Below are 20,754 nucleotides of genomic sequence, written 5' to 3'. Positions count from 1 at the left end.
TATCCCGTATGCCTGCTTAACCACTTTATCTACCTGTCCTGCTACCTTCAGGGATCTGTGGACATGCACTCCAAGGTCCCGCTGATCCTCTGCATTTCTCAGTGTCCTACCATTTATTGTGTATTCCAACTGAATTCCATTTGCCACTGTTCTGCCCACTAGACGAGTCCATTGATATCTTCCTGCAGTCTACAGCATTCTGTTTCATTATTAACCACACGGCCAATTTTTGTATCATCTGCAAACTTCTTAATCATACTTCCTACATTCAAATCCAAATCATTGATATATACCAGAAAAAGCAAAGGGCCCAGTACTGAGTCGGTGCAGGCTCGATGGGCCGAAATGGCCTCTATCTGCACTGTGGGGTTTCTGTGATTCTGTGAGCCCTGCGGAACCCCACTGGAAACAGCCTTCCGGTCACAAAAACACCCTTCGACCATTACCCTTTGTTTCCTGCCTCTGAGCCAATTTTGGATCCAACTTGCCACTTTGCCTTGGATCCCATGGGCTTTTACTTTCGTGACCAATCTGGCATGCGGGACCTTATCAAAAGCCTTGCTAAAATCCATATAGACTACATCAAAGGCACTACCCTCATCGACCCTCCTTGTTACCTCCTCGAAAAATTGAATTGCGTTAGTCAGACACGACCTTCCGTTAAGAAATCCATGCTGACTGTCCCTGATTAATCCGTGTCTTTCTAAATGAAGATTTCTCCTGTCCCTCAGAACTTTTTCCAATAATTTTCCCACCACCGAGGTTAGGCTGACTGGCCTGTAATTATGCGGTCTATCCCTCTCTCCCTTTTGAAAGAACGGTAGCACGTTAGCAGTCCTCCAGTGGTCGGGCACCACACCTGTAGCCAGAGAGGATTGTAAAATGATGGTGAGAGCCTGTGCTATTTGGTGTCTTACTTCTCTTAAGAGTGTGGGATAGATTTGATGCGGGCCTGGGTATTTGTCCAGTTTGAAAGATGCTACAGCCCTTAAGACTTGGTGTTTGAGCATGTTTATTTGATGTAATATTTGAATAGAAGGCAATGAAGGGTTGGGCTTGTAGTTTGTTTGTGTGGGAGGCAGAGCAGCAAGAAGAGGTGGAGGGGGGGTGGGGGGTTGCGGGAGGAGTAAAATTTGTAAATGTAAATTGAGTGTTGAATACTTGTATGAATGCGTAGAAGAGAAAAAAATGGGCGACAGCTTTAAGTAAAGAGAAAGCCAGCTAGCATATGCCTACGGCCATACTAGTCTGAATACGCCCGATCTCGTCTGATCTCGGAAGCTAAGCAGAGTCAGGCCTGGTTAGTACTTGGATGGGAGACTGCCTGGGAATACCGGGTGCAGTAGGCTTTTGCTGCCGCCACAGGCTGCTCAACGTTTTGCACACACACGCGCACACACTGCTCTTAATCAATCAACATCCTTTTTGCTGCTCTCTCTCTCTCTCTCTGTCTCTCTCTCTCTCGCTTTCCTTTGACCATTTCTTCGCTGCACATTCTCCTGCTGCTACACAAATGCAAGGGGCTCCAGACACAGGGCCGAAATAAGCAGAAGAAGAAAATAAGATAGCCAAAATACACACACTGGCGGAGGGCCACCAGGACACAGCAGCAGAGAGGAGAGACAAGGTGCATAGAAAACTCGGAGGGACAAACAGCAACAGAACAAAGAAGAATGTAGAAAGAGCAGCAGTTAAATTCAGGAAAAAAGCAAAGCCAACTAGCATGCTGTTGAAATGCATGTGTGTTAATGCGAGGAGCGTTACAAATAAGATTGACGAGTTGCAGGCGCAAGTTGCCACATGGGGTTATGCAATAGTAGCTATAACGGAGACCTGGCTTCAAAATGGGCGGAATTGGAAACTAAACAATCCTGGCTACAATGTAATAACATTTGTAGAAGTCGTGTGGGCAGATGTCACATGATCAGGCAGAATCATAGAAATTTACAGCACAGAAGGAGGCCATTCGGCCCATCTTGTCCGTGCCAGCCGACAAAGAGCAATCCACCCAAATCCCACTTTACAGCACTTGGTCCGTAGCCTTGTAGGTTACGGCAGTTCAAGTGCATATCCAAGTACTTTTTAAACGTGATGAGGGTTTCTGCCTCTACCACCCTTTCAGGCAGTGCATTCCAGACCCCCACCATTCACTGGGTGAAAAAATGTCTCCTCAAATTCCCTGTAAACCTCCTACCAATTACTTGAAATCTATTATTGACCCTTCTGCTAAGGGAAATAGGTCCTTCCTATCCACTCTATCTCGGCCCCTCATAATTTTACACACCTCAATTAGGTCTCGCCTCAGCCTCCTGTGTTCCAAAGAAAACAACCCCAGCCTATCCAATCTTTCCTCATAACTAAAATTCCCCAGCCCAGGCAACATCCTCGGAAATCTCCTCTGCACCTTCTCTCGTGCAATCGCATCCTTCTTGTAATGTGGTGACCAGAACTGCACGCGGCACTCTAGCTGCGGCCTAACTAGTGTTTTATACAGTTGAAGCATAACCACCCCGCTCTTATATTCTACGCCTCGGCTAATAAAGGCAAGTATCCCGTATGCCTGCTTAACCACTTTATCTACCTGTCCTGCTACCTTCAGGGATCTGTGGACATGCACTCCAAGGTCCCGCTGATCCTCTGCATTTCTCAGTGTCCTACCATTTATTGTGTATTCCAACTGAATTCCATTTGCCACTGTTCTGCCCACTAGACGAGTCCATTGATATCTTCCTGCAGTCTACAGCATTCTGTTTCATTATTAACCACACGGCCAATTTTTGTATCATCTGCAAACTTCTTAATCATACTTCCTACATTCAAATCCAAATCATTGATATATACCAGAAAAAGCAAAGGGCCCAGTACTGAGTCAGTGCAGGCTCGATGGGCCGAAATGGCCTCTATCTGCACTGTGGGGTTTCTGTGATTCTGTGAGCCCTGCGGAACCCCACTGGAAACAGCCTTCCGGTCACAAAAACACCCTTCGACCATTACCCTTTGTTTCCTGCCTCTGAGCCAATTTTGGATCCAACTTGCCACTTTGCCTTGGATCCCATGGGCTTTTACTTTCGTGACCAATCTGGCATGCGGGACCTTATCAAAAGCCTTGCTAAAATCCATATAGACTACATCAAAGGCACTACCCTCATCGACCCTCCTTGTTACCTCCTCGAAAAATTGAATTGCGTTAGTCAGACACGACCTTCCGTTAAGAAATCCATGCTGACTGTCCCTGATTAATCCGTGTCTTTCTAAATGAAGATTTCTCCTGTCCCTCAGAACTTTTTCCAATAATTTTCCCACCACCGAGGTTAGGCTGACTGTCCTGTAATTATGCGGTCTATCCCTCTCTCCCTTTTGAAAGAACGGTAGCACGTTAGCAGTCCTCCAGTGGTCGGGCACCACACCTGTAGCCAGAGAGGATTGTAAAATGATGGTGAGAGCCTGTGCTATTTGGTGTCTTACTTCTCTTAAGAGTGTGGGATAGATTTGATGCGGGCCTGGGTATTTGTCCAGTTTGAAAGATGCTACAGCCCTTAAGACTTGGTGTTTGAGCATGTTTATTTGATGTAATATTTGAATAGAAGGCAATGAAGGGTTGGGCTTGTAGTTTGTTTGTGTGGGAGGCAGAGCAGCAAGAAGAGGTGGAGGGGGGGTGGGGGGTTGCGGGAGGAGTAAAATTTGTAAATGTAAATTGAGTGTTGAATACTTGTATGAATGCGTAGAAGAGAAAAAAATGGGCGACAGCTTTAAGTAAAGAGAAAGCCAGCCAGCATATGCCTACGGCCATACTAGTCTGAATGCGCCCGATCTCGTCTGATCTCGGAAGCTAAGCAGAGTCAGGCCTGGTTAGTACTTGGATGGGAGACTGCCTGGGAATACCAGGTGCAGTAGGCTTTTGCTGCCGCCACAGGCTGCTCAACGTTTTGCACACACACGCGCACACACTGCTCTTAATCAATCAACATCCTTTTTGCTGCTCTCTCTCTCTCTCTCTCTCGCTTTCCTTTGACCATTTCTTCGCTGCACATTCTCCTGCTGCTACACAAATGCAAGGGGCTCCAGACACAGGGCCGAAATAAGCAGAAGAAGAAAATAAGATAGCCAAAATACACACACTGGCGGAGGGCCACCAGGACACAGCAGCAGAGAGGAGAGACAAGGTGCATAGAAAACTCGGAGGGACAAACAGCAACAGAACAAAGAAGAATGTAGAAAGAGCAGCAGTTAAATTCAGGAAAAAAGCAAAGCCAACTAGCATGCTGTTGAAATGCATGTGTGTTAATGCGAGGAGCGTTACAAATAAGATTGACGAGTTGCAGGCGCAAGTTGCCACATGGGGTTATGCAATAGTAGCCATAACGGAGACCTGGCTTCAAAATGGGCGGAATTGGAAACTAAACAATCCTGGCTACAATGTAATAACATTTGTAGAAGTCGTGTGGGCAGATGTCACATGATCAGGCAGAATCATAGAAATTTACAGCACAGAAGGAGGCCATTCGGCCCATCTTGTCCGTGCCAGCCGACAAAGAGCAATCCACCCAAATCCCACTTTACAGCACTTGGTCCGTAGCCTTGTAGGTTACGGCAGTTCAAGTGCATATCCAAGTACTTTTTAAACGTGATGAGGGTTTCTGCCTCTACCACCCTTTCAGGCAGTGCATTCCAGACCCCCACCATTCACTGGGTGAAAAAATGTCTCCTCAAATTCCCTGTAAACCTCCTACCAATTACTTGAAATCTATTATTGACCCTTCTGCTAAGGGAAATAGGTCCTTCCTATCCACTCTATCTCGGCCCCTCATAATTTTACACACCTCAATTAGGTCTCGCCTCAGCCTCCTGTGTTCCAAAGAAAACAACCCCAGCCTATCCAATCTTTCCTCATAACTAAAATTCCCCAGCCCAGGCAACATCCTCGGAAATCTCCTCTGCACCTTCTCTAGTGCAATCGCATCCTTCTTGTAATGTGGTGACCAGAACTGCACGCGGCACTCTAGCTGCGGCCTAACTAGTGTTTTATACAGTTGAAGCATAACCTCCCTGCTCTTATATTCTACGCCTCGGCTAATAAAGGCAAGTATCCCGTATGCCTGCTTAACCACTTTATCTACCTGTCCTGCTACCTTCAGGGATCTGTGGACATGCACGCCAAGGTCCCGCTGATCCTCTGCATTTCTCAGTGTCCTACCATTTATTGTGTATTCCAACTGAATTCCATTTGCCACTGTTCTGCCCACTAGACGAGTCCATTGATATCTTCCTGCAGTCTACAGCATTCTGTTTCATTATTAACCACACGGCCAATTTTTGTATCATCTGCAAACTTCTTAATCATACTTCCTACATTCAAATCCAAATCATTGATATATACCAGAAAAAGCAAAGGGCCCAGTACTGAGTCGGTGCAGGCTCGATGGGCCGAAATGGCCTCTATCTGCACTGTGGGGTTTCTGTGATTCTGTGAGCCCTGCGGAACCCCACTGGAAACAGCCTTCCGGTCACAAAAACACCCTTCGACCATTACCCTTTGTTTCCTGCCTCTGAGCCAATTTTGGATCCAACTTGCCACTTTGCCTTGGATCCCATGGGCTTTTACTTTCGTGACCAATCTGGCATGCGGGACCTTATCAAAAGCCTTGCTAAAATCCATATAGACTACATCAAAGGCACTACCCTCATCGACCCTCCTTGTTACCTCCTTGAAAAATTGAATTGCGTTAGTCAGACACGACCTTCCGTTAAGAAATCCATGCTGACTGTCCCTGATTAATCCGTGTCTTTCTAAATGAAGATTTCTCCTGTCCCTCAGAACTTTTTCCAATAATTTTCCCACCACCGAGGTTAGGCTGACTGTCCTGTAATTATGCGGTCTATCCCTCTCTCCCTTTTGAAAGAACGGTAGCACGTTAGCAGTCCTCCAGTGGTCGGGCACCACACCTGTAGCCAGAGAGGATTGTAAAATGATGGTGAGAGCCTGTGCTATTTGGTGTCTTACTTCTCTTAAGAGTGTGGGATAGATTTGATGCGGGCCTGGGTATTTGTCCAGTTTGAAAGATGCTACAGCCCTTAAGACTTGGTGTTTGAGCATGTTTATTTGATGTAATATTTGAATAGAAGGCAATGAAGGGTTGGGCTTGTAGTTTGTTTGTGTGGGAGGCAGAGCAGCAAGAAGAGGTGGAGGGGGGGTGAGGGGTTGCGGGAGGAGTAAAATTTGTAAATGTAAATTGAGTGTTGAATACTTGTATGAATGCGTAGAAGAGAAAAAAATGGGCGACAGCTTTAAGTAAAGAGAAAGCCAGCTAGCATATGCCTACGGCCATACTAGTCTGAATGCGCCTGATCTCGTCTGATCTCAGAAGCTAAGCAGAGTCAGGCCTGGTTAGTACTTGGATGGGAGACTGCCTGGGAATACCGGGTGCAGTAGGCTTTTGCTGCCGCCACAGGCTGCTCAACGTTTTGCACACACACGCGCACACACTGCTCTTAATCAATCAACATCCTTTTTGCTGCTCTCTCTCTCTCTCTCTCTCTCTCGCTTTCCTTTGACCATTTCTTCGCTGCACATTCTCCTGCTGCTACACAAATGCAAGGGGCTCCAGACACAGGGCCGAAATAAGCAGAAGAAGAAAATAAGATAGCCAAAATACACACACTGGCGGAGGGCCACCAGGACACAGCAGCAGAGAGGAGAGACAAGGTGCATAGAAAACTCGGAGGGACAAACAGCAACAGAACAAAGAAGAATGTAGAAAGAGCAGCAGTTAAATTCAGGAAAAAAGCAAAGCCAACTAGCATGCTGTTGAAATGCATGTGTGTTAATGCGAGGAGTGTTACAAATAAGATTGACGAGTTGCAGGCGCAAGTTGCCACATGGGGTTATGCAATAGTAGCCATAACGGAGACCTGGCTTCAAAATGGGCGGAATTGGAAACTAAACAATCCTGGCTACAATGTAATAACATTTGTAGAAGTCGTGTGGGCAGATGTCACATGATCAGGCAGAATCATAGAAATTTACAGCACAGAAGGAGGCCATTCGGCCCATCTTGTCCGTGCCAGCCGACAAAGAGCAATCCACCCAAATCCCACTTTACAGCACTTGGTCCGTAGCCTTGTAGGTTACGGCAGTTCAAGTGCATATCCAAGTACTTTTTAAACGTGATGAGGGTTTCTGCCTCTACCACCCTTTCAGGCAGTGCATTCCAGACCCCCACCATTCACTGGGTGAAAAAATGTCTCCTCAAATTCCCTGTAAACCTCCTACCAATTACTTGAAATCTATTATTGACCCTTCTGCTAAGGGAAATAGGTCCTTCCTATCCACTCTATCTCGGCCCCTCATAATTTTACACACCTCAATTAGGTCTCGCCTCAGCCTCCTGTGTTCCAAAGAAAACAACCCCAGCCTATCCAATCTTTCCTCATAACTAAAATTCCCCAGCCCAGGCAACATCCTCGGAAATCTCCTCTGCACCTTCTCTAGTGCAATCGCATCCTTCTTGTAATGTGGTGACCAGAACTGCACGCGGCACTCTAGCTGCGGCCTAACTAGTGTTTTATACAGTTGAAGCATAACCTCCCCGCTCTTATATTCTACGCCTCGGCTAATAAAGGCAAGTATCCCGTATGCCTGCTTAACCACTTTATCTACCTGTCCTGCTACCTTCAGGGATCTGTGGACATGCACTCCAAGGTCCCGCTGATCCTCTGCATTTCTCAGTGTCCTACCATTTATTGTGTATTCCAACTGAATTCCATTTGCCACTGTTCTGCCCACTAGACGAGTCCATTGATATCTTCCTGCAGTCTACAGCATTCTGTTTCATTATTAACCACACGGCCAATTTTTGTATCATCTGCAAACTTCTTAATCATACTTCCTACATTCAAATCCAAATCATTGATATATACCAGAAAAAGCAAAGGGCCCAGTACTGAGTCGGTGCAGGCTCGATGGGCCGAAATGGCCTCTATCTGCACTGTGGGGTTTCTGTGATTCTGTGAGCCCTGCGGAACCCCACTGGAAACAGCCTTCCGGTCACAAAAACACCCTTCGACCATTACCCTTTGTTTCCTGCCTCTGAGCCAATTTTGGATCCAACTTGCCACTTTGCCTTGGATCCCATGGGCTTTTACTTTCGTGACCAATCTGGCATGCGGGACCTTATCAAAAGCCTTGCTAAAATCCATATAGACTACATCAAAGGCACTACCCTCATCGACCCTCCTTGTTACCTCCTCGAAAAATTGAATTGCGTTAGTCAGACACGACCTTCCGTTAAGAAATCCATGCTGACTGTCCCTGATTAATCCGTGTCTTTCTAAATGAAGATTTCTCCTGTCCCTCAGAACTTTTTCCAATAATTTTCCCACCACCGAGGTTAGGCTGACTGGCCTGTAATTATGCGGTCTATCCCTCTCTCCCTTTTGAAAGAACGGTAGCACGTTAGCAGTCCTCCAGTGGTCGGGCACCACACCTGTAGCCAGAGAGGATTGTAAAATGATGGTGAGAGCCTGTGCTATTTGGTGTCTTACTTCTCTTAAGAGTGTGGGATAGATTTGATGCGGGCCTGGGTATTTGTCCAGTTTGAAAGATGCTACAGCCCTTAAGACTTGGTGTTTGAGCATGTTTATTTGATGTAATATTTGAATAGAAGGCAATGAAGGGTTGGGCTTGTAGTTTGTTTGTGTGGGAGGCAGAGCAGCAAGAAGAGGTGGAGGGGGGGTGGGGGGTTGCGGGAGGAGTAAAATTTGTAAATGTAAATTGAGTGTTGAATACTTGTATGAATGCGTAGAAGAGAAAAAAATGGGCGACAGCTTTAAGTAAAGAGAAAGCCAGCTAGCATATGCCTACGGCCATACTAGTCTGAATACGCCCGATCTCGTCTGATCTCGGAAGCTAAGCAGAGTCAGGCCTGGTTAGTACTTGGATGGGAGACCGCCTGGGAATACCGGGTGCAGTAGGCTTTTGCTGCCGCCACAGGCTGCTCAACGTTTTGCACACACACGCGCACACACTGCTCTTAATCAATCAACATCCTTTTTGCTGCTCTCTCTCTCTCTCTCTGTCTCTCTCTCTCGCTTTCCTTTGACCATTTCTTCGCTGCACATTCTCCTGCTGCTACACAAATGCAAGGGGCTCCAGACACAGGGCCGAAATAAGCAGAAGAAGAAAATAAGATAGCCAAAATACACACACTGGCGGAGGGCCACCAGGACACAGCAGCAGAGAGGAGAGACAAGGTGCATAGAAAACTCGGAGGGACAAACAGCAACAGAACAAAGAAGAATGTAGAAAGAGCAGCAGTTAAATTCAGGAAAAAAGCAAAGCCAACTAGCATGCTGTTGAAATGCATGTGTGTTAATGCGAGGAGCGTTACAAATAAGATTGACGAGTTGCAGGCGCAAGTTGCCACATGGGGTTATGCAATAGTAGCCATAACGGAGACCTGGCTTCAAAATGGGCGGAATTGGAAACTAAACAATCCTGGCTACAATGTAATAACATTTGTAGAAGTCGTGTGGGCAGATGTCACATGATCAGGCAGAATCATAGAAATTTACAGCACAGAAGGAGGCCATTCGGCCCATCTTGTCCGTGCCAGCCGACAAAGAGCAATCCACCCAAATCCCACTTTACAGCACTTGGTCCGTAGCCTTGTAGGTTACGGCAGTTCAAGTGCATATCCAAGTACTTTTTAAACGTGATGAGGGTTTCTGCCTCTACCACCCTTTCAGGCAGTGCATTCCAGACCCCCACCATTCACTGGGTGAAAAAATGTCTCCTCAAATTCCCTGTAAACCTCCTACCAATTACTTGAAATCTATTATTGACCCTTCTGCTAAGGGAAGTAGGTCCTTCCTATCCACTCTATCTCGGCCCCTCATAATTTTACACACCTCAATTAGGTCTCGCCTCAGCCTCCTGTGTTCCAAAGAAAACAACCCCAGCCTATCCAATCTTTCCTCATAACTAAAATTCCCCAGCCCAGGCAACATCCTCGGAAATCTCCTCTGCACCTTCTCTAGTGCAATCACATCCTTCTTGTAATGTGGTGACCAGAACTGCACGCGGCACTCTAGCTGCGGCCTAACTAGTGTTTTATACAGTTGAAGCATAACCTCCCCGCTCTTATATTCTACGCCTCGGCTAATAAAGGCAAGTATCCCGTATGCCTGCTTAACCACTTTATCTACCTGTCCTGCTACCTTCAGGGATCTGTGGACATGCACTCCAAGGTCCCGCTGATCCTCTGCATTTCTCAGTGTCCTACCATTTATTGTGTATTCCAACTGAATTCCATTTGCCACTGTTCTGCCCACTAGACGAGTCCATTGATATCTTCCTGCAGTCTACAGCATTCTGTTTCATTATTAACCACACGGCCAATTTTTGTATCATCTGCAAACTTCTTAATCATACTTCCTACATTCAAATCCAAATCATTGATATATACCAGAAAAAGCAAAGGGCCCAGTACTGAGTCGGTGCAGGCTCGATGGGCCGAAATGGCCTCTATCTGCACTGTGGGGTTTCTGTGATTCTGTGAGCCCTGCGGAACCCCACTGGAAACAGCCTTCCGGTCACAAAAACACCCTTCGACCATTACCCTTTGTTTCCTGCCTCTGAGCCAATTTTGGATCCAACTTGCCACTTTGCCTTGGATCCCATGGGCTTTTACTTTCGTGACCAATCTGGCATGCGGGACCTTATCAAAAGCCTTGCTAAAATCCATATAGACTACATCAAAGGCACTACCCTCATCGACCCTCCTTGTTACCTCCTCGAAAAATTGAATTGCGTTAGTCAGACACGACCTTCCGTTAAGAAATCCATGCTGACTGTCCCTGATTAATCCGTGTCTTTCTAAATGAAGATTTCTCCTGTCCCTCAGAACTTTTTCCAATAATTTTCCCACCACCGAGGTTAGGCTGACTGGCCTGTAATTATGCGGTCTATCCCTCTCTCCCTTTTGAAAGAACGGTAGCACGTTAGCAGTCCTCCAGTGGTCGGGCACCACACCTGTAGCCAGAGAGGATTGTAAAATGATGGTGAGAGCCTGTGCTATTTGGTGTCTTACTTCTCTTAAGAGTGTGGGATAGATTTGATGCGGGCCTGGGTATTTGTCCAGTTTGAAAGATGCTACAGCCCTTAAGACTTGGTGTTTGAGCATGTTTATTTGATGTAATATTTGAATAGAAGGCAATGAAGGGTTGGGCTTGTAGTTTGTTTGTGTGGGAGGCAGAGCAGCAAGAAGAGGTGGAGGGGGGGTGGGGGGTTGCGGGAGGAGTAAAATTTGTAAATGTAAATTGAGTGTTGAATACTTGTATGAATGCGTAGAAGAGAAAAAAATGGGCGACAGCTTTAAGTAAAGAGAAAGCCAGCTAGCATATGCCTACGGCCATACTAGTCTGAATACGCCCGATCTCGTCTGATCTCGGAAGCTAAGCAGAGTCAGGCCTGGTTAGTACTTGGATGGGAGACCGCCTGGGAATACCGGGTGCAGTAGGCTTTTGCTGCCGCCACAGGCTGCTCAACGTTTTGCACACACACGCGCACACACTGCTCTTAATCAATCAACATCCTTTTTGCTGCTCTCTCTCTCTCTCTCTGTCTCTCTCTCTCGCTTTCCTTTGACCATTTCTTCGCTGCACATTCTCCTGCTGCTACACAAATGCAAGGGGCTCCAGACACAGGGCCGAAATAAGCAGAAGAAGAAAATAAGATAGCCAAAATACACACACTGGCGGAGGGCCACCAGGACACAGCAGCAGAGAGGAGAGACAAGGTGCATAGAAAACTCGGAGGGACAAACAGCAACAGAACAAAGAAGAATGTAGAAAGAGCAGCAGTTAAATTCAGGAAAAAAGCAAAGCCAACTAGCATGCTGTTGAAATGCATGTGTGTTAATGCGAGGAGCGTTACAAATAAGATTGACGAGTTGCAGGCGCAAGTTGCCACATGGGGTTATGCAATAGTAGCCATAACGGAGACCTGGCTTCAAAATGGGCGGAATTGGAAACTAAACAATCCTGGCTACAATGTAATAACATTTGTAGAAGTCGTGTGGGCAGATGTCACATGATCAGGCAGAATCATAGAAATTTACAGCACAGAAGGAGGCCATTCGGCCCATCTTGTCCGTGCCAGCCGACAAAGAGCAATCCACCCAAATCCCACTTTACAGCACTTGGTCCGTAGCCTTGTAGGTTACGGCAGTTCAAGTGCATATCCAAGTACTTTTTAAACGTGATGAGGGTTTCTGCCTCTACCACCCTTTCAGGCAGTGCATTCCAGACCCCCACCATTCACTGGGTGAAAAAATGTCTCCTCAAATTCCCTGTAAACCTCCTACCAATTACTTGAAATCTATTATTGACCCTTCTGCTAAGGGAAGTAGGTCCTTCCTATCCACTCTATCTCGGCCCCTCATAATTTTACACACCTCAATTAGGTCTCGCCTCAGCCTCCTGTGTTCCAAAGAAAACAACCCCAGCCTATCCAATCTTTCCTCATAACTAAAATTCCCCAGCCCAGGCAACATCCTCGGAAATCTCCTCTGCACCTTCTCTAGTGCAATCGCATCCTTCTTGTAATGTGGTGACCAGAACTGCACGCGGCACTCTAGCTGCGGCCTAACTAGTGTTTTATACAGTTGAAGCATAACCTCCCTGCTCTTATATTCTACGCCTCGGCTAATAAAGGCAAGTATCCCGTATGCCTGCTTAACCACTTTATCTACCTGTCCTGCTACCTTCAGGGATCTGTGGACATGCACGCCAAGGTCCCGCTGATCCTCTTCATTTCTCAGTGTCCTACCATTTATTGTGTATTCCAACTGAATTCCATTTGCCACTGTTCTGCCCACTAGACGAGTCCATTGATATCTTCCTGCAGTCTACAGCATTCTGTTTCATTATTAACCACACGGCCAATTTTTGTATCATCTGCAAACTTCTTAATCATACTTCCTACATTCAAATCCAAATCATTGATATATACCAGAAAAAGCAAAGGGCCCAGTACTGAGTCGGTGCAGGCTCGATGGGCCGAAATGGCCTCTATCTGCACTGTGGGGTTTCTGTGATTCTGTGAGCCCTGCGGAACCCCACTGGAAACAGCCTTCCGGTCACAAAAACACCCTTCGACCATTACCCTTTGTTTCCTGCCTCTGAGCCAATTTTGGATCCAACTTGCCACTTTGCCTTGGATCCCATGGGCTTTTACTTTCGTGACCAATCTGGCATGCGGGACCTTATCAAAAGCCTTGCTAAAATCCATATAGACTACATCAAAGGCACTACCCTCATCGACCCTCCTTGTTACCTCCTCGAAAAATTGAATTGCGTTAGTCAGACACGACCTTCCGTTAAGAAATCCATGCTGACTGTCCCTGATTAATCCGTGTCTTTCTAAATGAAGATTTCTCCTGTCCCTCAGAACTTTTTCCAATAATTTTCCCACCACCGAGGTTAGGCTGACTGGCCTGTAATTATGCGGTCTATCCCTCTCTCCCTTTTGAAAGAACGGTAGCACGTTAGCAGTCCTCCAGTGGTCGGGCACCACACCTGTAGCCAGAGAGGATTGTAAAATGATGGTGAGAGCCTGTGCTATTTGGTGTCTTACTTCTCTTAAGAGTGTGGGATAGATTTGATGCGGGCCTGGGTATTTGTCCAGTTTGAAAGATGCTACAGCCCTTAAGACTTGGTGTTTGAGCATGTTTATTTGATGTAATATTTGAATAGAAGGCAATGAAGGGTTGGGCTTGTAGTTTGTTTGTGTGGGAGGCAGAGCAGCAAGAAGAGGTGGAGGGGGGGTGAGGGGTTGCGGGAGGAGTAAAATTTGTAAATGTAAATTGAGTGTTGAATACTTGTATGAATGCGTAGAAGAGAAAAAAATGGGCGACAGCTTTAAGTAAAGAGAAAGCCAGCTAGCATATGCCTACGGCCATACTAGTCTGAATGCGCCTGATCTCGTCTGATCTCGGAAGCTAAGCAGAGTCAGGCCTGGTTAGTACTTGGATGGGAGACTGCCTGGGAATACCGGGTGCAGTAGGCTTTTGCTGCCGCCACAGGCTGCTCAACGTTTTGCACACACACGCGCACACACTGCTCTTAATCAATCAACATCCTTTTTGCTGCTCTCTCTCTCTCTCTCTCTCTCTCGCTTTCCTTTGACCATTTCTTCGCTGCACATTCTCCTGCTGCTACACAAATGCAAGGGGCTCCAGACACAGGGCCGAAATAAGCAGAAGAAGAAAATAAGATAGCCAAAATACACACACTGGCGGAGGGCCACCAGGACACAGCAGCAGAGAGGAGAGACAAGGTGCATAGAAAACTCGGAGGGACAAACAGCAACAGAACAAAGAAGAATGTAGAAAGAGCAGCAGTTAAATTCAGGAAAAAAGCAAAGCCAACTAGCATGCTGTTGAAATGCATGTGTGTTAATGCGAGGAGTGTTACAAATAAGATTGACGAGTTGCAGGCGCAAGTTGCCACATGGGGTTATGCAATAGTAGCCATAACGGAGACCTGGCTTCAAAATGGGCGGAATTGGAAACTAAACAATCCTGGCTACAATGTAATAACATTTGTAGAAGTCGTGTGGGCAGATGTCACATGATCAGGCAGAATCATAGAAATTTACAGCACAGAAGGAGGCCATTCGGCCCATCTTGTCCGTGCCAGCCGACAAAGAGCAATCCACCCAAATCCCACTTTACAGCACTTGGTCCGTAGCCTTGTAGGTTACGGCAGTTCAAGTGCATATCCAAGTACTTTTTAAACGTGATGAGGGTTTCTGCCTCTACCACCCTTTCAGGCAGTGCATTCCAGACCCCCACCATTCACTGGGTGAAAAAATGTCTCCTCAAATTCCCTGTAAACCTCCTACCAATTACTTGAAATCTATTATTGACCCTTCTGCTAAGGGAAATAGGTCCTTCCTATCCACTCTATCTCGGCCCCTCATAATTTTACACACCTCAATTAGGTCTCGCCTCAGCCTCCTGTGTTCCAAAGAAAACAACCCCAGCCTATCCAATCTTTCCTCATAACTAAAATTCCCCAGCCCAGGCAACATCCTCGGAAATCTCCTCTGCACCTTCTCTAGTGCAATCGCATCCTTCTTGTAATGTGGTGACCAGAACTGCACGCGGCACTCTAGCTGCGGCCTAACTAGTGTTTTATACAGTTGAAGCATAACCTCCCCGCTCTTATATTCTACGCCTCGGCTAATAAAGGCAAGTATCCCGTATGCCTGCTTAACCACTTTATCTACCTGTCCTGCTACCTTCAGGGATCTGTGGACATGCACTCCAAGGTCCCGCTGATCCTCTGCATTTCTCAGTGTCCTACCATTTATTGTGTATTCCAACTGAATTCCATTTGCCACTGTTCTGCCCACTAGACGAGTCCATTGATATCTTCCTGCAGTCTACAGCATTCTGTTTCATTATTAACCACACGGCCAATTTTTGTATCATCTGCAAACTTCTTAATCATACTTCCTACATTCAAATCCAAATCATTGATATATACCAGAAAAAGCAAAGGGCCCAGTACTGAGTCGGTGCAGGCTCGATGGGCCGAAATGGCCTCTATCTGCACTGTGGGGTTTCTGTGATTCTGTGAGCCCTGCGGAACCCCACTGGAAACAGCCTTCCGGTCACAAAAACACCCTTCGACCATTACCCTTTGTTTCCTGCCTCTGAGCCAATTTTGGATCCAACTTGCCACTTTGCCTTGGATCCCATGGGCTTTTACTTTCGTGACCAATCTGGCATGCGGGACCTTATCAAAAGCCTTGCTAAAATCCATATAGACTACATCAAAGGCACTACCCTCATCGACCCTCCTTGTTACCTCCTCGAAAAATTGAATTGCGTTAGTCAGACACGACCTTCCGTTAAGAAATCCATGCTGACTGTCCCTGATTAATCCGTGTCTTTCTAAATGAAGATTTCTCCTGTCCCTCAGAACTTTTTCCAATAATTTTCCCACCACCGAGGTTAGGCTGACTGGCCTGTAATTATGCGGTCTATCCCTCTCTCCCTTTTGAAAGAACGGTAGCACGTTAGCAGTCCTCCAGTGGTCGGGCACCACACCTGTAGCCAGAGAGGATTGTAAAATGATGGTGAGAGCCTGTGCTATTTGGTGTCTTACTTCTCTTAAGAGTGTGGGATAGATTTGATGCGGGCCTGGGTATTTGTCCAGTTTGAAAGATGCTACAGCCCTTAAGACTTGGTGTTTGAGCATGTTTATTTGATGTAATATTTGAATAGAAGGCAATGAAGGGTTGGGCTTGTAGTTTGTTTGTGTGGGAGGCAGAGCAGCAAGAAGAGGTGGAGGGGGGGTGGGGGGTTGCGGGAGGAGTAAAATTTGTAAATGTAAATTGAGTGTTGAATACTTGTATGAATGCGTAGAAGAGAAAAAAATGGGCGACAGCTTTAAGTAAAGAGAAAGCCAGCTAGCATATGCCTACGGCCATACTAGTCTGAATACGCCCGATCTCGTCTGATCTCGGAAGCTAAGCAGAGTCAGGCCTGGTTAGTACTTGGATGGGAGACCGCCTGGGAATACCGGGTGCAGTAGGCTTTTGCTGCCGCCACAGGCTGCTCAACGTTTTGCACACACACGCGCACACACTGCTCTTAATCAATCAACATCCTTTTTGCTGCTCTCTCTCTCTCTCTCTGTCTCTCTCTCTCGCTTTCCTTTGACCATTTCTTCGCTGCACATTCTCCTGCTGCTACACAAATGCAAGGGGCTCCAGACACAGGGCCGAAATAAGCAGAAGAAGAAAATAAGATAGCCAAAATACACACACTGGCGGAGGGCCACCAGGACACAGCAGCAGAGAGGAGAGACAAGGTGCATAGAAAACTCGGAGGGACAAACAGCAACAGAACAAAGAAGAATGTAGAAAGAGCAGCAGTTAAATTCAGGAAAAAAGCAAAGCCAACTAGCATGCTGTTGAAATGCATGTGTGTTAATGCGAGGAGTGTTACAAATAAGATTGACGAGTTGCAGGCGCAAGTTGCCACATGGGGTTATGCAATAGTAGCTATAACGGAGACCTGGCTTCAAAATGGGCGGAATTGGAAACTAAACAATCCTGGCTACAATGTAATAACATTTGTAGAAGTCGTGTGGGCAGATGTCACATGATCAGGCAGAATCATAGAAATTTACAGCACAGAAGGAGGCCATTCGGCTCATCTTGTCCGTGCCAGCCGACAAAGAGCAATCCACCCAAATCCCACTTTACAGCACTTGGTCCGTAGCCTTGTAGGTTACGGCAGTTCAAGTGCATATCCAAGTACTTTTTAAACGTGATGAGGGTTTCTGCCTCTACCACCCTTTCAGGCAGTGCATTCCAGACCCCCACCATTCACTGGGTGAAAAAATGTCTCCTCAAATTCCCTGTAAACCTCCTACCAATTACTTGAAATCTATTATTGACCCTTCTGCTAAGGGAAATAGGTCCTTCCTATCCACTCTATCTCGGCCCCTCATAATTTTACACACCTCAATTAGGTCTCGCCTCAGCCTCCTGTGTTCCAAAGAAAACAACCCCAGCCTATCCAATCTTTCCTCATAACTAAAATTCCCCAGCCCAGGCAACATCCTCGGAAATCTCCTCTGCACCTTCTCTAGTGCAATCGCATCCTTCTTGTAATGTGGTGACCAGAACTGCACGCGGCACTCTAGCTGCGGCCTAACTAGTGTTTTATACAGTTGAAGCATAACCTCCCCGCTCTTATATTCTACGCCTCGGCTAATAAAGGCAAGTATCCCGTATGCCTGCTTAACCACTTTATCTACCTGTCCTGCTACCTTCAGGGATCTGTGGACATGCACTCCAAGGTCCCGCTGATCCTCTGCATTTCTCAGTGTCCTACCATTTATTGTGTATTCCAACTGAATTCCATTTGCCACTGTTCTGCCCACTAGACGAGTCCATTGATATCTTCCTGCAGTCTACAGCATTCTGTTTCATTATTAACCACACGGCCAATTTTTGTATCATCTGCAAACTTCTTAATCATACTTCCTACATTCAAATCCAAATCATTGATATATACCAGAAAAAGCAAAGGGCCCAGTACTGAGTCGGTGCAGGCTCGATGGGCCGAAATGGCCTCTATCTGCACTGTGGGGTTTCTGTGATTCTGTGAGCCCTGCGGAACCCCACTGGAAACAGCCTTCCGGTCACAAAAACACCCTTCGACCATTACCCTTTGTTTCCTGCCTCTGAGCCAATTTTGGATCCAACTTGCCACTTTGCCTTGGATCCCATGGGCTTTTACTTTCGTGACCAATCTGGCATGCGGGACCTTATCAAAAGCCTTGCTAAAATCCATATAGACTACATCAAAGGCACTACCCTCATCGACCCTCCTTGTTACCTCCTCGAAAAATTGAATTGCGTTAGTCAGACACGACCTTCCGTTAAGAAATCCATGCTGACTGTCCCTGATTAATCCGTGTCTTTCTAAATGAAGATTTCTCCTGTCCCTCAGAACTTTTTCCAATAATTTTCCCACCACCGAGGTTAGGCTGACTGTCCTGTAATTATGCGGTCTATCCCTCTCTCCCTTTTGAAAGAACGGTAGCACATTAGCAGTCCTCCAGTGGTCGGGCACCACACCTGTAGCCAGAGAGGATTGTAAAATGATGGTGAGAGCCTGTGCTATTTGGTGTCTTACTTCTCTTAAGAGTGTGGGATAGATTTGATGCGGGCCTGGGTATTTGTCCAGTTTGAAAGATGCTACAGCCCTTAAGACTTGGTGTTTGAGCATGTTTATTTGATGTAATATTTGAATAGAAGGCAATGAAGGGTTGGGCTTGTAGTTTGTTTGTGTGGGAGGCAGAGCAGCAAGAAGAGGTGGAGGGGGGGTGGGGGGTTGCGGGAGGAGTAAAATTTGTAAATGTAAATTGAGTGTTGAATACTTGTATGAATGCGTAGAAGAGAAAAAAATGGGCGACAGCTTTAAGTAAAGAGAAAGCCAGCTAGCATATGCCTACGGCCATACTAGTCTGAATACGCCCGATCTCGTCTGATCTCGGAAGCTAAGCAGAGTCAGGCCTGGTTAGTACTTGGATGGGAGACCGCCTGGGAATACCGGGTGCAGTAGGCTTTTGCTGCCGCCACAGGCTGCTCAACGTTTTGCACACACACGCGCACACACTGCTCTTAATCAATCAACATCCTTTTTGCTGCTCTCTCTCTCTCTCTCTGTCTCTCTCTCTCGCTTTCCTTTGACCATTTCTTCGCTGCACATTCTCCTGCTGCTACACAAATGCAAGGGGCTCCAGACACAGGGCCGAAATAAGCAGAAGAAGAAAATAAGATAGCCAAAATACACACACTGGCGGAGGGCCACCAGGACACAGCAGCAGAGAGGAGAGACAAGGTGCATAGAAAACTCGGAGGGACAAACAGCAACAGAACAAAGAAGAATGTAGAAAGAGCAGCAGTTAAATTCAGGAAAAAAGCAAAGCCAACTAGCATGCTGTTGAAATGCATGTGTGTTAATGCGAGGAGCGTTACAAATAAGATTGACGAGTTGCAGGCGCAAGTTGCCACATGGGGTTATGCAATAGTAGCTATAACGGAGACCTGGCTTCAAAATGGGCGGAATTGGAAACTAAACAATCCTGGCTACAATGTAATAACATTTGTAGAAGTCGTGTGGGCAGATGTCACATGATCAGGCAGAATCATAGAAATTTACAGCACAGAAGGAGGCCATTCGGCCCATCTTGTCCGTGCCAGCCGACAAAGAGCAATCCACCCAAATCCCACTTTACAGCACTTGGTCCGTAGCCTTGTAGGTTACGGCAGTTCAAGTGCATATCCAAGTACTTTTTAAACGTGATGAGGGTTTCTGCCTCTACCACCCTTTCAGGCAGTGCATTCCAGACCCCCACCATTCACTGGGTGAAAAAATGTCTCCTCAAATTCCCTGTAAACCTCCTACCAATTACTTGAAATCTATTATTGACCCTTCTGCTAAGGGAAATAGGTCCTTCCTATCCACTCTATCTCGGCCCCTCATAATTTTACACACCTCAATTAGGTCTCGCCTCAGCCTCCTGTGTTCCAAAGAAAACAACCCCAGCCTATCCAATCTTTCCTCATAACTAAAATTCCCCAGCCCAGGCAACATCCTCGGAAATCTCCTCTGCACCTTCTCTCGTGCAATCGCATCCTTCTTGTAATGTGGTGACCAGAACTGCACGCGGCACTCTAGCTGCGGCCTAACTAGTGTTTTATACAGTTGAAGCATAACCACCCCGCTCTTATATTCTACGCCTCGGCTAATAAAGGCAAGTATCCCGTATGCCTGCTTAACCACTTTATCTACCTGTCCTGCTACCTTCAGGGATCTGTGGACATGCACTCCAAGGTCCCGCTGATCCTCTGCATTTCTCAGTGTCCTACCATTTATTGTGTATTCCAACTGAATTCCATTTGCCACTGTTCTGCCCACTAGACGAGTCCATTGATATCTTCCTGCAGTCTACAGCATTCTGTTTCATTATTAACCACACGGCCAATTTTTGTATCATCTGCAAACTTCTTAATCATACTTCCTACATTCAAATCCAAATCATTGATATATACCAGAAAAAGCAAAGGGCCCAGTACTGAGTCAGTGCAGGCTCGATGGGCCGAAATGGCCTCTATCTGCACTGTGGGGTTTCTGTGATTCTGTGAGCCCTGCGGAACCCCACTGG

The 20,754-nt window shown here is 46.5% G+C and overlaps 7 non-coding genes and 1 pseudogene across 7 annotated transcripts; all 8 read left to right on the top strand.

Moving 5' to 3' along the window:
• The first annotated feature begins 1,230 nt into the window (after positions 1-1,230).
• LOC147104077 (5S ribosomal RNA) lies at positions 1,231-1,349 on the top strand. Its single transcript, XR_015072854.1, has one exon. It is a non-coding gene; the product is annotated as a 5S ribosomal RNA (ribosomal RNA).
• A 2,429-nt stretch (positions 1,350-3,778) lies between these two features.
• LOC147104076 (5S ribosomal RNA) lies at positions 3,779-3,897 on the top strand. Its single transcript, XR_015072712.1, has one exon. It is a non-coding gene; the product is annotated as a 5S ribosomal RNA (ribosomal RNA).
• Positions 3,898-6,314: 2,417 nt separating this feature from the next.
• Positions 6,315-6,433, top strand: LOC147104075 (5S ribosomal RNA). The gene has a single exon (XR_015072827.1). It is a non-coding gene; the product is annotated as a 5S ribosomal RNA (ribosomal RNA).
• Positions 6,434-8,854: 2,421 nt separating this feature from the next.
• On the top strand, positions 8,855-8,973 carry LOC147104074 (5S ribosomal RNA). Its single transcript, XR_015072618.1, has one exon. It is a non-coding gene; the product is annotated as a 5S ribosomal RNA (ribosomal RNA).
• Positions 8,974-11,400: 2,427 nt separating this feature from the next.
• Positions 11,401-11,519, top strand: LOC147104073 (5S ribosomal RNA). Its single transcript, XR_015072617.1, has one exon. It is a non-coding gene; the product is annotated as a 5S ribosomal RNA (ribosomal RNA).
• Positions 11,520-13,946: 2,427 nt separating this feature from the next.
• LOC147104072 (5S ribosomal RNA) lies at positions 13,947-14,065 on the top strand (annotated as a pseudogene).
• A 2,421-nt stretch (positions 14,066-16,486) lies between these two features.
• Positions 16,487-16,605, top strand: LOC147104071 (5S ribosomal RNA). Its single transcript, XR_015072616.1, has one exon. It is a non-coding gene; the product is annotated as a 5S ribosomal RNA (ribosomal RNA).
• A 2,427-nt stretch (positions 16,606-19,032) lies between these two features.
• LOC147104070 (5S ribosomal RNA) lies at positions 19,033-19,151 on the top strand. Its single transcript, XR_015072615.1, has one exon. It is a non-coding gene; the product is annotated as a 5S ribosomal RNA (ribosomal RNA).
• Positions 19,152-20,754: the final 1,603 nt, after the last annotated feature.

This window comes from Somniosus microcephalus, chromosome 19 (genome assembly GCF_052327205.1).
Source record: "Somniosus microcephalus isolate GS21.2 chromosome 19, FLI_Smic_1.0, whole genome shotgun sequence".
NCBI classification, from domain to species: domain Eukaryota; kingdom Metazoa; phylum Chordata; class Chondrichthyes; order Squaliformes; family Somniosidae; genus Somniosus; species Somniosus microcephalus.
Note: the sequence above shows the minus strand (reverse complement) of the source record. Positions and strands in the feature narration are given on the sequence as shown.